Source organism: Dipodomys ordii, unplaced genomic scaffold, assembly GCF_000151885.1.
Source record: "Dipodomys ordii isolate 6190 unplaced genomic scaffold, Dord_2.0 Scaffold17, whole genome shotgun sequence".
In the NCBI taxonomy this organism is placed as follows: Eukaryota; Metazoa; Chordata; class Mammalia; order Rodentia; family Heteromyidae; genus Dipodomys; species Dipodomys ordii.
This window is the reverse complement of record NW_012267233.1, coordinates 7176584-7192870: the sequence shown is the minus strand read 5'-3', so window position 1 is coordinate 7192870 and position 16287 is coordinate 7176584. Positions and strand designations below refer to the sequence as shown.

Here is a 16287-nt window from a genome sequence, read left to right as displayed (position 1 = left end):
ACTTGAGAGTAAAATGCAAATAAAGTGACTTCAAATATCTTATTATCTTATTTTGAGAGAGTTATTTCGTTCTAAGAGACTTAGGACTACAAACGTGTTCAGGACTGAACAAAATTTCTGAACTACAGCTTAGTGGAACAACTCAAAAACTTCATTCTGATAGAACTGAGTTCAATGTCTGGCTCAGTGTTCAAATACATGCTAGTTAGAAGTTCAGAGCCTGATGGCACTGAACCTCAGTTTTTTCATGGAAATGATACCCCATTCATCTATCTGTGGTGAAAATTACAGATCCGGTGGCATATTACATGAGTTTCCTCCCAGCCTTGCGGCAAGTTTGGGTAGATGACAAACTACCTTAAGAAGTCTCCAACACCCTTTACTATTGAAGACAATTCATAAGAATATGGATGGGCAACTCTGCCCTTGATCCTCATATTTCATAAAGATGTTCCTCATTTGATCACAACTGAAGAATCCTAGAAGGAGAGCAATTTGGCCCAAGTGTGTTTATATCTATTATCTTCAGTATGCCCATAGTAAAGCGTAGATGGTAGTACCACCAATGTACTCTTTATGCATTCATTAAAGGAATTTAATTAATTAAAGGAAGCACATTCACCATGGCTAGCCAACAGAGGGACTCAAGTGTTCAGTAGTTAATCATGTTGTTTCTGTTCTCTCAGCCAAACATAATAGTAACTGGCTTTTTTAAAGCAAGAAATCCAGTGACATAGTAAATATTTCATTCATTTCTCTATGTAACAGATTCTGATGGATGTAATGAATGCTTTGGTCAATAAGACAAGTACAACCATCCATTGGCTTTAGAAAACTTGCACTCCATTACAAATACTATCTGAAATAATTCAAATAATTCTTTTAAACAGTGTTTTAATGATTCTAAATATAAATAGCTGAGACTTTGAAGAAAGTAAAGAGTTATATAGCCTTCCTTCAAGGAAAACAATGATTTGGTCACATCTGGTCATCTATGATGTTATAAACTTTTCTTTACCAATAGCCTAAACACCTTAAAAAAAACTCTCCTTTATATGACACCATTTCTGTCTTCACCATCACCAGATTCCTCTCTCATTATTCTTCGCTCAGTCTTCTCATGATTATTGTTTCCTCTTTCTCATCTTGGTTCAACAAACCATACTTACTTCCCCAGAGTTCAGACTCCTTGATTACACTAAAGGCTTCAGTTTTGTAGTGGGTTCTTTATCTTCCTTTGTCACTGCTAACCTCACAATCTTACAACACACAGTGAGACAAGATTCATTTCTCTGAAGAAACTAGAATTCACAAACATCAGCCAAAAGTTTCAACTTGTGTAATGGAGAGATTCTTTCTGGTGTTATTTGACATTCATCTGGCTTTTCTCTCCTTTCTCTCCTTTTAGATTGCCATCCTATTCTTGGCTAAGTCCCTGTAATCATCACCCCTTCTAACCTCTCAAATACTTCTGCCTCAGAAATACTGATGTCTTTCCCTTCATCAGAACACACATTTCCCCTCTCCACTACCCAGAATTGTTGTTTTCCTACTAAAATTCCCCTCTCTTTGTTTAATGCAATCTAATTTAAGCCTATACAGCTCCACTGTTCATTTTCAATATTACTCGGTCTCAACTCCATGACCTACCATTATCAGCATTACTTTGACTTTGATTTTCAGTTTATTTAGCTTATCATGGCTTTACTATTGTCTATTTGCCATAAGTAAACCACTAGGAAAAGAGTCCTAGATGGGTTAAGGGGACTATTTACTATGTAGTAGACACTGTGCCAGATATTTAGTAAGCAACATCTTGGACAACCCTCTCAATATCTTAAGACCTGAGAAAATCACAGAACTCTCTGTGAGTTTTCTTGCCAATTTGAGTCATTAGTATCATGTATCTACAATAATATTATATATAAATCCCCACAGTAGTAGTAATACTCTCCTCTCTGAACCAGTCATCATCCCTCTGTCAACTTGCAGTTACCCTTCAGGATGCAGACTAATAATTCTTTTTGTGTGTGTATGTAAGTGATCCATTCTTGAAGAATTTTCTAAATTTAAACTCATTCGTCCCACAGGGAGAAAAAAAGTTATGCAGGGAAAGGATGGCAGGAGGTTGAGACTGTTCACTGAGCACATAAATTTAGGGACATTGTAGCTTGGAGGTGTTATAACCACTTTGATCATAGAACTATGTCACCAGAATTTTTGTTCTATTATCTTTGCACACTAACATATAAAGTTTTGCCAACTTCAAGGTGCGTCTACACTGATGTTGCTTTAATTTTCTTCAGTATGATCTCTAATATTTTCAGAGTGCTCACTCTTATAATTAATTGCTGCTTCTGATTAAAAGAAAGTAAACTCGTCATTATGCCTGGATCTCCTACAATAAACTTCTTTTTGTTTCACAGCTCTTCTCTCTTTTCCTTTCCTTCTGTCTTTCAGTCTACTTCTCCCTTTACTACCAGAAGGCCTCACATTTTCCTTCAATTTTCTGGTTCTAGGTAATTAATGTCTTCTTTGACCACACACCTCTCCCCAGCTTATATGTTTATTCATACAATTGTGCAATTTACACACATGTCTCATAAGCATACAGTGGAGAGAAGCAGACATTTAGCTTCAATTACTGGTTTCATAATCTCCCAAATCTGAGGCTCAGAGCACATCTCTAATCCCATGTGCCTCAATCACCAACTGTAAAACAAGAATAAGTGTCATTGTATCCATGATTAAACAGAACAAATTTTATTATGAACCTTTTATATTCTAGTAAGTTTTCACCAGTTTACCTCTAATATCTTATTAAGTCTCTTAAAACATTAAGAGCTATCATTGCTAACCATATGCTTTGTTTGCGGGCATTATAGATGTTCATAATTACTCAGAATCACAAAGCTACCCATCCATCTGAGGGTTAAATAGTCTCATCCACATACAGGGCTTAGCAAAGCACCTGATACAGAACACATGCTCAAAAATCTGTAGCTTTGGGGCTGGGAAGGTGGCTCAGTGGTAGAGCGCTTGCCTTGCATGCTCGAGGCCCTGGGTTCGATTCCACATAAGCACCACATAAGCAAAAAGAAAAAAAGCCAGGAGTGGCGCTGTGGCTCAAGTGGTAGAGCGCTAGCCTTGAGCTGAAGAGCTGAGGGACAGCGCCCAGGCCCAGAGTTCAGGCCCCACGACCGGACCCAAAAAAAAAAATCTGTAGCTTTTATAATTAGTATTGCCATTATAAACAATTCCATTTTGCTTTCCAGTAGATATATTGGCACTGCTAGGAATCATAGGCATGAAAGTCATGTCAAATATAATGGCTACCTTCAAGAAACCAAGAATATATGCAAGAAGTTTTTCAGTCAGTATATTGTGTCTTCTTCACATCTTTCTTTGTCTTGTATTCTTCTTGCTCTAAACTTGTCTGAGAGGGATTAGCCCAGGGCTGGAGCCAGAGACTTAAGAGCAGTGCAACCGATTCACACTATCCCCTAGCTGGATGATCTTTGACAGTAGATTAACTTTGTTGCACCTTAGTCATTTCATCAGCTAAATGGACCAAATATATTTCTAATTTATAGGTTAACTGAGACCATTGAATGTTTTTGTACAGGCAATTGTACCTGGCTTTAATGAGCATAATGAGAGGGGAAATTTGTTTTCCTCCATCCTATTTTCCTGCAAATTTAGGTGCAAAAAGTGTGTGCATGTATTTTGATTGATTATATCAATTCATTATTTAGATTCATGGTCTCTGTTTTTTAATTTAAAATATTTATTACTAAATATGTTGTTTCCTCTTTAAAATTACTAAGTTTTGAATAATTTTAAATGAATATACTGTAATGATCTACAATGCTATCCTCAAGACATACAATTAGTGTATGTCTATTGCATACTTTCTAGACCTGGGGCAGTGGAGATGACATCAATATACACTGCATATAGTTTAATTTGCTCATCTTGTGCGTGAGAGAGAGCCAGAACCATACATTCTTTGGAATTACATGGGTGATACTCTTTCAGGAGAATAATCAAAATTTCAAGGAAGTATTGACAAGTTAATCAGTCTTTTTCATGCTATAGTTATAGGACTTTATTACTTTAAGTTTGAGTAGAATCTTTTTGGACACAGAAAGAATCTCTTACTCAGGGTTGAGTATGTGTCAGGCGTGATGATCAGGCTGTGGACTGTCTCTGGCCAGCCACTGATATGAAGTACTCTAAGACATGGGTGAGGAGTCTCAGCATGGGGTGCATGGTGTATAAGCAGAGCCCTATTTGCATTCTCCAAATGGAAGCCCGTCTGGTGAACATTGCTCTTTTCAGTTCTCCATTAACATCAGCCCTCTCCTATTTGTGTTCAGAATTTCAGTTCTGACAGGAACAGGAATTCTACTTAATTATAACTCTATCAGAACCATTATTAAATTCGATGCACCCGTATAGCCTCTTTATCATAGAAATGATTTTGATTATCCTGTCAGGGTTTGACCTTCTCACAGAATCATTTGGATTATTACCTTAGACCTCAATTTTCTAGACCATCATTTCACAAAATGCAGTCACTAGATTACTTGAGCACCATTCCAGATAAACCAACTTGTAACATCCATGAAATTTGATGCACAGTGATCTTTGGAGAACCTATATACAAAAATGCAAAATTCTTTGAAAGACAATGAATTGTAATGTCCTTATACTTAACAAAATTTAGGAGAAATAAAAGTCAATTTTAACCTGCAGTCCTATATGCTTTCAAAGACTCAAAATTATATTTATATAACAAATATATTTATATTTATATATTAATATAACTTAATTACATTCATATATGTTTATAAAACATACGCACAGTTTTACCCATATCATTATTTGGTTGATATTATTCACCAAAGAAAATTGATCGGTATAGTATTGAATTAAAATAACCAAGTTTCTAATTCATCACTTTATTTTAGTCAATATTCTTGATGATTTCATTAGAAAATATTCTTTTTGTCTACACATGTGCACCACCCAAAGAGTTTACTTATGTGTGCACACAAATGTATTAACTGAAATACAGTGGATTCAGGTGAGAACTGGAACGTACAATTCCTTAGGCAAAATAAAGACCACGGGCCTAGGTATTCCCCGGCCCCAGGGGCTGTCCAGGGACAGAGGCCTGGAAAGATATACTTGAAAGCAGTGGCAGAAGTTCAAGGAGGGAGAGTAGACCAATGAAATGAAGTGGGGGAGATTTTTTAAAAATTCCATGTATATCCTTCAAAATTAAGAATAGCAAGGGAAGGGATAGCTTGGGAGGGATGGATAAGAATGTTGAAAGGGGCGACATTGATCAAGACTCCTTATATTCATAAACTGCTTTGTTGAATGGCAACTTTGTACAACTATTTAAAAAATAATAAAAAAATTTCAAATACTATTTTTTTAGTCAACTTCACAAAAAGCCAACCTCACAATTCATTAAAGGAAATGCAACTTTCATAAAGTTATCTCTAGACTGAAAAACGATTTAAACATGAAAATAGCTGACCTCAGCCTTCTGCACACCCCTTGCAGTTTGAATTTATTTGACCTTTGATTTTGCTCACCTGCACTATCCATTTCTCCTTCTCTCTCAACTGATTCACTTCAAAGACCCAACTCAGAATCTCCTACAATACTTTTCTGTCCTAGAAGGCCTCTGTGCCTACCGGAGCTCCTACAACTTCCATGCAGTTCATCAGATTTCGTTTTGAGATGTTTTATCTCCCATTGTTTTAAATGGGTATTTACAATCTTACTTGAGATATTTTATATGTGTTACCTACTTCCTTAACAGCTGCCTACTTCTTTATTTCCTAGACAGTATCCATTACAATACTTTGAAAACAAATAAATATTCAATAGGTATTTACCAGTTTAGGATCTGGATTAAACAGGAAGAAAACAATTGAGTGTGCTGCCCACTGAAGACTTGAAGAATGCCAAAGACATAGTTTAAAGGTCATCAAGTTGAGATTGCTATTTTTACTATCTCTTATATTTAGAGGAAATTCCCACTGAGTAATAGGATTGAAGGAATGTATGCATTTTCTCTAAGTTCCAAAACTTCAGAAATATCAACACTCAGATTTAGAAAAAGCTCTTTGAATTAATGCACTTTTTAATCTATGAATATATATGCCATTTCATGTTAAAATATGTATATACACTAATGCAGATAATATGTAACATATTTATACATAACAAATATAAATAATAGATGGCATACAATGTTATTTATATATATATATCTTATATATAATTTGCATTAGCATGCTTACACATACATATGTGTAAAGTGTATTTTATATGTGTATTTATATATGTATTTTACACATACAAATATGTAAAATACATTTACATATGTGCAAAGACACTCTTTCAGAAATAGAGAGAATATTATTGACATTATACTTTGATTTTGCAGCCTAAATTGGAAAAGTTCCAGTGCAGTTACAAGGGCTCTGTAGCCTTAAACAGGCTACCTTCTAAATGACAGTTTTAATATTGTGGTGGTTGCATTCTAATTGATTTATATTAGATTATGATGATGTACCTGAAATATCGTCCATCAACAAAGTGACCCAGCTAGCTTCTTGGCTACTGGGTATGCTCCTATAGAAAACCTAAGAGTTTTGTGTTCAGATTTTTGTTTTCAGACTTAAGATCTGTCTTTCTATTTTTCTGTCTAGAATCCCTGTGCTCAGATTAAATGTATTCTGGGCATGTACTAAGAATCACTTTTAGTGAAATTTGAGCCCTGCGTGCACAAAGTTAGCAAAACCAAAGTAACAACAAAAGGGCTAAGCACATTGATCAAGAAATGGGGACTATGAGGCTCTGGGTTCAATCTCTACTAAGAAAAAATTTCATTTTGCCTTACATTTGACAAAAAAAAAAATCTTATGTTGACAAGCTCATATCTTTCAACCCAGCATTCAGCTGCACTTAAAGTTCAATTACTTGTGTTGGCAATGGTCAGGACGATTGTTAATTGTGAATAAAATAACTGAATTTTAGCAGTTTGTAGTATCATTTATTATGCTAAGATGCTACAGAGATGCACAATCAGAAAAGATTTGTGATTTTTTTCCTCCTTATGTCTTTTTTTCTTTTAGTTCATATATTTTCCAAAGGCCATTGGTAAGTTAAAAAAAATGACCAAGAAACAACCACCATAAAACCATAACTCCTTAAATAGTTTAAAAGTGATTGGGAAATTTACATCATTTATCTTCTTATAATCTGATTTTATAGTCAATCATTAACTATCATCCATTAGCTAATATGCAATTACATAACAATTTGCCAGCCTAATAGGTGAATATTTAAGATGAAGGCACTTAAAACCATCTTATAATTAGTTGAGTGTGGAAGTGATCTTGTGGGAGAGGATAGCTTTAAAAATAACTATCCCGGATAAATACCACTTTAGTCAACTGATGCATAACAAATAGCCTAACCTATCCCCCACCCCCACCCCACCATCCCAGCTTCCAGGCCTCTTACTCTCAAAAAAAACCACTTTCTGAACCAATGGGGGCTTCTGAAAAACATATCATTCTGAGACTCAATAATCTGTATCAATTCAGTCCAAATAAAGTACATCCATATAAGCAAATAAAATGTAAGTTTAATACAAAGTTTCTGATTTATTGAAAAACATTGGCTAAAAGTACTTCATTTCTTTTATGGCTGCAATAAAGAGGTTTTACAGTTAGTAACATATAACTCAGAGGAATGACAAATTTGGTACTTAAAAAATATTTAGGTTAAAAACAACTCTGTCACTTCTACTAAGTCATTTTTAGAGCATAATCATTTTAATTCTTCCCTCTCTCTAATTTTATAACCAGGAGACAACCTTTCCAAGGAAAATCCCTAACCTCTTGTAAAGTACCTTTCCGTTCCTCATTGTTACGACCCTCGACCAATGATTAGTTTGACGTTATGTTTGACCTAGAAATTACAAAACACTTGATGTTTCCTCTTGGTACCTTGTGCACATAAATAAACACCATCAATTCTCCAGGGCTTTAACACACAAGTTTAACTGAAACCTTGATTGTTAGCAGAGATGAAGTGTTTGAATGGGTAAGTGCTTGTGATTTGCTGAGGAAATGTTAAGTATCCAGCCACAATGCTCCAGCCAAAGACATTTTGGAAATGCTAAAAGGGTTTATGTGGAAAGGAAGCTAGCTTGGAGTTAAGATAATTTGAGATAGGTAGGGTTATAAATTTCAATGTGGATGCATTCAGCATGGATGGGATTAGAAATTTTGTGTCTGTGAAGAAAACACAAATTCTTTGGCCACTGTTAACTTAGAGAAATAGCATTTTTTACCAATTTGCTTACTGATTTAGAGAACCATTCTTGTCTTGTGACAACATTCAATTTTCACATTAATTTTGAAATTCAGTATGTATATATAACATACATATATGTATGTTCATTTAACATGTTACACATATATGTCTATATATAACATATGACGTATAATATGTATATATACATATAATATGTATATAACATATATTATGTGCATATATATAGCATATACAAATATACTATATAGACAACACACAAATATACTTTATAATTATATATTTGTATTTAGCAACATATCTTCCATTCTGCCAGTTTGGAAGTTAAGAACTGAGTGATTTATGTGCATTTCTCAGGATTCCATAACTATTTAGTGGCACATTTGGGCCTACCAATGCTTCCGCTTACTTTACCATTTTCTTACTGTCACTTCTCCATTCCTCGAGTTCTTTTTTTGACTTCTACATGTCTGGGGTCTATTCATTACTTCTTTTCTCAAAGTGTAGTGCAGTGATAAAAATGTTTAACTTTGACTTCAGAAGGGAATTCTTCCAAAAATAACAACATGAAATTCTGATTGAAAGGAGCAAAGCAGCAATGAATATCTGACATGACTGTGTTTCACTGTTTTCCTATTTGGATATCTTCCATTTTAAGTGTGTTCACTAAGGTAATTGAAGCTCATGCACCTTAGCTCCAGTGTCAGCACCTGGTGACCACACTTCTTTGCTCTGTAGTTTGGGAATAATTGTTTTCATTTCTTTCTCTTTTCTTTTCTTTTTTTTGGTTGGTTGTGGGGCTTGAACTTCAGGTTTGGGCACTGTCCCTCAGCGCTTCAGCTCAAGGTGAGCACTCTACTGCTTGAGCCACAGCGCCACTTCTGGTTTTCTAGTAGTTTATTGGAGATAAGAGTCTCATGGCCTTTCCTGCCTAAGCTGGCTTTGAACTGTGGTCCTCAGATCTCAGCCTCTTGAGTAGCTAGGATTACAGGTGCGAGCCGCTGGCGCCAGGCTTTGTTTTCATTTCTTTAGTGTAATGTTTCCTCATCTATAACATCAAGTATGTAGTTAAAACCAATTCAAAGATTGAGCAATAATGTATGTTGACCTTCTTGTATAAATGGTACTGTAAAAAATGCTATTTGGATGCCGTTTTAAAAAAACATTGCCACTTAGCTTTCTATGAAAGAATGGAATATGTCAGAGAAGTGATTATCTCCTTCTCTCCTCCGGACTAGTGAGACTCTTTCCTATGGAAGAGCCAGGGATTGCTCTAAATGATATCTTCTGCAAATGGTCCTGCATCCTGATGAGAATAAGCTGAGGAGGCTAGAAGAAAATTTCATTATTCAACTTTGTTATTTGAGGCTTCTTCTTTCTTTAATTATCTTTAAGTAGTTGTATATAGGGGATCCCAGATAGCAATGCGGTTTATGAATATAACGCATCTTGATCACTGTCACCCCTTCAGTATTCTCACCCCACTTTGACCCACCCCTTCTCTTACTTTTCTTAATTTTGTAGCATATACAATGACTTCTTAACTGCATTCTCCCTCTCTTCCCCCTTCATTCATCTTCCCCTCTCCCTTTAGTCTCAACTCCCCCTCTTCCAGCACCCATTTCCTGGTACTGATTTTGTTAGGTTCGACTTACTTAATTTTTCTAAAAGATTATGTTATTTGGGCTCTCCATGGAGTCTGTTATACTTCAGTTAGTTCATCTTTTAATCACTTACATACCACCTGATGTAGTTTATAGGTACATTCTGTCTTCTTCAAATGAGGCTTCCTAATGATACTACATTTGTGTATTTGTGTATAAGATTCAAATGACACAGATAGCTGTAGATTCCCAGGCCTTATTGCTGAGCTTTAATTCTGCAGGTATAATATGGGGCCTAGAGATCTGCTTTGTTAATTTATACCTCCTCCCTGCACCGATGATGATTCTGAAGACCATGGGGTCAGGTGTGCTAGAAACTGCCTTAGAAGCCCTGGGCTTTTCAAATGCTGTATTCAGGACTATGTCCCCAATAAGGAAGGTCCCCAGGGGTATGCTCATCTTGAAACTCAACCAAAGTTCTGTCCTAGTGTTGATCCTGATGTGGCTTCTTGAGAGGGAAGAAGGAGATAAGGATTATTTATGTATTGTTTTCCCCGTCTTCAAAATCATACAATAATAGTCTGGAAAAGTAAGGAAAATTTTGTCAGGTAGTTGCTCTCAAAGACTATAAAATCTTAAATTGTGTTTTAAAGTTCCAAATAGCCTTACACTTGAGTTCCTTTTATGTTGACCCAATTTTAAGAAACTAAGATTAAGGTTAAAATCCAGACTAATAGATGGGAGTTAGTTCCCTGGGGCAGAGGGGGTGGGGGGGAGGGGAAAGGGGAGGAAGAATGCTAACAAAAAATACCGACAGGTATTCCATTTCATTTCCTTCTTATAGGTATTTATATTTTGGGTTAAAACCTGTTATTTTTATATTTCTCAACAGGCCTCACTCTCCTAAACATTTTTATGTCTTTATTTGCTGACTATAAAGTCCTTGATAGTGGGTTCCTTCAAAAGATAAATGTGGCAGTTACTCCCTTTTGGCTCCTAGTTCTGTGCCTTCTCTAAAATTTAATGCTCAAAAATGTTTTCCGTCTTCCAAATCATTTAAATAATGTAGTAATGACTACAACTCATTAAGATAAATGCAAATTAGTCAGAGGCTGTTCAACCAGTGAAATATTCTTGAATCACAATGATTAGGATGCAGCTATTTTTTAAAAACTGAAGGAACCCCTTGGAAGAACTTGTTGGGTTGTTTGTTTACTTGTATTTTGTTGTCTGTAGGTCACCTATTCCATTGTTACTGAAAATAAAAGACTGTCAAAGCTTCAGGCAGCAAAAGTCATTAGAAGTTATTTAAAAGTCATCAGAGGTTTTATCTACAATATCATTTTTCTATAACTAGAAGATATACAGTGACACATGGTTTACAAACTACCATGGCTTCTTGCTTGGTAGGGCCTTGTTTTGCTTAGTTTTCTTTTGTCTTGAGCTGGTAATTAATAGTTCTCTGAAATTGTAAGGTAAGATTCAACCTAGTTTCTGTGTATCAACATCACGGTTATGTTAGCCTCATTCTGTTTCAAAGCTATTTTTATTACATTACATTAATCAAGGCACTGAAATGGGGAGTCACTTGAACTTTGCAGTGAACATCCAATAGTTTAGTAGTTCTTGAGATTTTTTGCCCTGATAATTTCTTGAGAGTGGGTGATTATAGGAGTACATTGGTTTAGAGCCAGTAGATTGGCTTGGACACAGAACTGCTTTTAGCTTCATTTGTCTAATGTAAATTGTAAATTTTTGTTTCATGGTTTGTAGGGAGCAACAAGATATCTTATGCCCAGGCCTTTCAACCCTGGGGTAGTTGAAAGAGCAATGTTCATCCAAGGGTGATTGACAGCGTATCTAATTTGCTTTGTCTTTCTTCTTTGCAGAATCATTTCCTCTTTCTATACCTGCACTTATGCACGTATCTTCCACTTACACACGGCAGTCATATGCCCAGCTCTGCACATACAAATGTAACGATATTTAAACAATCTTGATTATTGAACATTACAGATACATATGTTACCTCAAAAATTATGTAACACATAATTTCTACTTTTTAAATAATTGAATCTTTATGACATAGTTGCCTTTTTTATTTTCTTCTTTAATAAATAGGTATTTATGAAATTCGTGCAGTGGGTAGAGTACTAAATTAGCATGTAAGAAGAAAATACCTGTTCTGTAAAAAAAAAACGTATTATTTCTTTGCAGACAAATAAAATGCTTTCCTTAGTAAAATCTGCAGGTGGTATATGAGTAAATGAATTAATGAATGAATTAAAATGACATCAAAAAGGAAAAAATCTAGTTTGTAAAACCGGTGGTAGGAGAGCTTCCTTAAGGGCTAAGAGAACCTTGCTCCTTCCTTTTGGTATGAAATAATGTTTTTAAAAAACTCAGGTTGTATGAATTTGCAGAATTTGTTTTACTGCTGTATTAGTTATTAGTCTTCGTGAGCTGCCATAACAAAACACCATAGACTGAGTGGCTTAAACCACTGGATTTTGTTTTCTAACCATTCTGAAGGCTGGAGTCAGCTGCCAGCATTGTCCTGTGAAGGTTCTCTCTTTGCTTGCAGGTGGCCGTCTTCTAACTATGGGCCACATGGCATTTCTTTGGTATGTTGTATATGGAAAGAGCAGGGACTGGACTCCATCTTCTTCTGAGAAATCTAATCCTGGTGGATCAGCCTACCCTAATCCTGTAAACTCATTTAATCTTAATTACTCCCACAGGAACATTATCTCCAGATTCTGCCATCTTGAGGGTTAGAGCTTTTAACATTTGAATTTGGGATCAATACCATTCAGAAAACTGCACCAATTTAATAAGAATTTATCTTAGGTCAGTAAGTGAGAGGATCTCTAGTTGATGCCTTTGTAAGAACTATATACCAGCCCATATGGTAGGTCCAACACTATTTAGGCCAGACTAGCATGTCATTCCAGTGCAGTGATAGAAGCAGTGTTGAACACAACTTGACTGAGACTTGACACAGACAACATCCTATTGAAAAAAGAACAAGTTATTGCCACTGGGTGGAAAGACCATTTCTCAATACTGTATCTATGCATTGATATGATCTGAATTCTCTAAATATTAGGCACAGATTCCATTGGATCAAGCATTTTAATTTGGTTGTTCAGATTATCTACTGTTTTTCTGTTTGATTAACAATTCAGGCAAAAAGGTTTATTTTCACCTCCCATTTGGAGCATGCATTTTTCAACTTCTTTTATACTTGTCTAGTTTTACTTCCTGTTTTAGAAGCCATTGTTATTAAAGTGCATCCAAATAGAGTTCATTTTTTCATTTCCTAATAAATTATTCTTCCCATGTTATTTCAGTAGTAGACTCTTATTTCTTTATTTATTTTTGAGGTGAGAGTCTTAATACGTGACCTTGAATTCATGACTGCTCCTGCTACCTTAGCATCCCAAGTTACTGATAATTACATACACATGCTAACATGCCTAGCATTTTTTAAAATACTTTTGGTAATACTTGACTTTGAACTCAAGGCTCCATGCTCTATAGGCCACCACTTTTCTGCTCATATAGAAAACATGTTTTCTCTGGTTACTTTGGCAATATGTTCTCACATTTTCCCTGGGCTAGCCTAGACTATTACAGTCCCATTTGTACTTCCAGCCATAACTGGGATAAAAGGTGTGGGCCACCACCTTCAGCATTTTCTGTTTATATGGGTTCTCGCAGACTTTGTTTTTCCAAGGATGGTCTGGAATTGTGATCTCCCTCTTCAGTAGGATTATAGGCATGAACCATTATGCCACTCATTTTATTTTATTTTTTCTTTTCATATTAACTCAGGACCTTGTAATTTCTCAGAATGCTTAATTGATCAGCTGGCACTCCACTAATTGAGTCATGCCTCCAGATTTACTTTGTGCTAGCTATTTTGGAGATGGAATCTCATGGATACTTTTCTAACCAGGCTGACTATAGTCTTTTGGATCTCAGCCAAATGAGTATCAAGGATTACAGGAGACTAGTTATATTTTAAAATGGTTGTATTTAACCATAATTATATTTAATCTCATCATCTATTTTTCTTTTATTATTTTTTATTCCTTTATCTTTTATTTCCTATTTTTGGTTAAGCTCATAAATATAACACGTAGGCAGTTTAAAACTTTTAACTTAGATTCTTTTCCTATTAATTGAATAATTTTTCCTATTTGCTTTAATTGTGTACATTCATTTAGTTCTGTTTATTTCAACTATCCCATATTATCCCTTATACATCTTTGATTTTCCCCTCGTTTAACTTTATTTCTTGATCAACTTTAATTTTTTTTGTTTTCCCTTTTACTAATTTGGGATATATATATATATATATGTATATTAATTTCCATTCTTAGTTTTTTCATGTTTGTCTTCTCCCAAACATTGCAAACTTTAGATAATTTAAATAACCTGCAGAATTTATATTTTGTTTACTAGGATGTTACATTATTTTATTATCTAGTCTTTTACAGATTTACAGTTATTGTGTTATATGTGAAAAGTTTATTTAACTGTGTTACTGCATTTGCCTGGTAATTTTTCAGCATTAGTTACATCATTTTTCTTGAATATTATTCTTAATTTTTTAAAGGTGATGTACAGAGTGGTAACAGTTACATAAGTCAGGTAATGAGTGTCTCCCCCCCATTCTCTCTCAGTTTTTCCCCCCCACCTCTCCTCCCCACCAAGTTCTATAGTTCATTACCAACATTGCCGAATTAGTTGACCTTTGTTACACTATTTCTGTGCTTCCCCATCCCCTCCCCAAATCAGATAAACCTCCATACAATACAAAAGGTACAGAAATGAAAAACAGAGACAGAAAGGGAAAAACAGAAATTTTAAAAAAAGAACCACAAAAAATAACATAAGAAACTTCTTGTTTCCATTTCTTGGAGTTCATTTCTGTGAGTATAATTTTATATGATCACATGCACATAGCTATTGCACCCTTGTGATCCTTTCTATGAATATCCTCCTTTGGCCTCACTGTGTGCAGGTTAAGAGTCCTGTTCAGTTTATCATGTCCAAGTGTAATATTTTTGTCTCTTACTATCCATTGGATTTACTTATAGATTTATAGGCACATTCTAATTATTACAAATGAGGGAAAACATGCAATCTATGATTCTTTGTGTCTGGCTTACTTCACTTTATTTTTCCAAGTCTTCCTCCCATTTCCTTTTGAATGGGGCAATGTCATTATTTCTGATAGAAGCATAGAATTCCATTGTGTATATATACAACATTTTTTGTTTCATTTGTCCATTGAGGGGCATCTGGGTTGATTTCATTTCTTAGCTATGGTAAAAAAAATCCGCAATGAACATGTTTGTGCTGGTGGCTTTAGTGTGAAGAAGCAATCCAAAAATTCATATGGAATAAAAGAACACCCCAAATAGAAAAAAAACCCTTAGCAGGAAGAACAGTGCCAGAAGAATATCAATACCAAACTTCAAACTCTATTACAAAGCCATAGTAATAAAAACAGCTTGGTAAAGGCACAAGAATAGGCCTGAGAACCAATGGAATATGATAGAAGATACAGAAATGAACTCAAAGACCTATAGTTACCTAATATTTGATAAAGGAGCCAAAAACACAAGATGGAAGAAAGGCAGCCTCTTCAACAAATGGTGCTGGCAAAACTGCCTACACATATGCAGAAAACTGAAGCTAGATCCTTATATATCAACTTGCACCAGAATAACTCCAAATAGATCAAAGACCTTAATCAAAGGACCAGATACTCTGAAAATATTACAGGAAGTTATACGGGAACACTTAGATTCCTTGGAATAGATCGAAACTTCCTAAGATCCAGAATCATAATAAATCAAATAAAAAAATAGATCAATAAAATTTCAGCAACCTAAAGAGTTTCCCCAGGGTAAAGGACATAGATCACAAGATAAATAGAATGCCCACAGACTGGGAGAAAATCTTTACTAGTTATGAATTAAATGCATCATAACTAAATTATGAGCTCAAAAAAGTGACATAGCTAACAAGATCAATAGAAAGCCCATGGATTGGGAGAAGAGCTCCACTAGCCATACAATGGACAAGGGTCTCATATCTAAAATATACTTGGAACTCAAAAAATTAAATCCCCCAACAACAAATCCTCACAGAAACAACTGCCCAATAAATAAATGGGCTAAAGACTTACAGAGAAACTTCTCTGAAGAGGAAAGAAGGATGGCCAATAGACACATGAAGCAATGCTCAACCTCTCTAGCCATAAAATAATTGCAAATCAAAACAACACTGAGATACCACC

The 16287-nt window shown here is 35.2% G+C and overlaps 1 protein-coding gene across 2 annotated transcripts in view; it reads left to right on the top strand.

Annotated features, from left to right (window-relative positions):
- The window catches only part of Zfpm2 (zinc finger protein, FOG family member 2), a 447501-nt gene that overhangs the window by 145024 nt on the left and 286190 nt on the right, over window positions 1–16287 (top strand). The window lies entirely within an intron of this gene.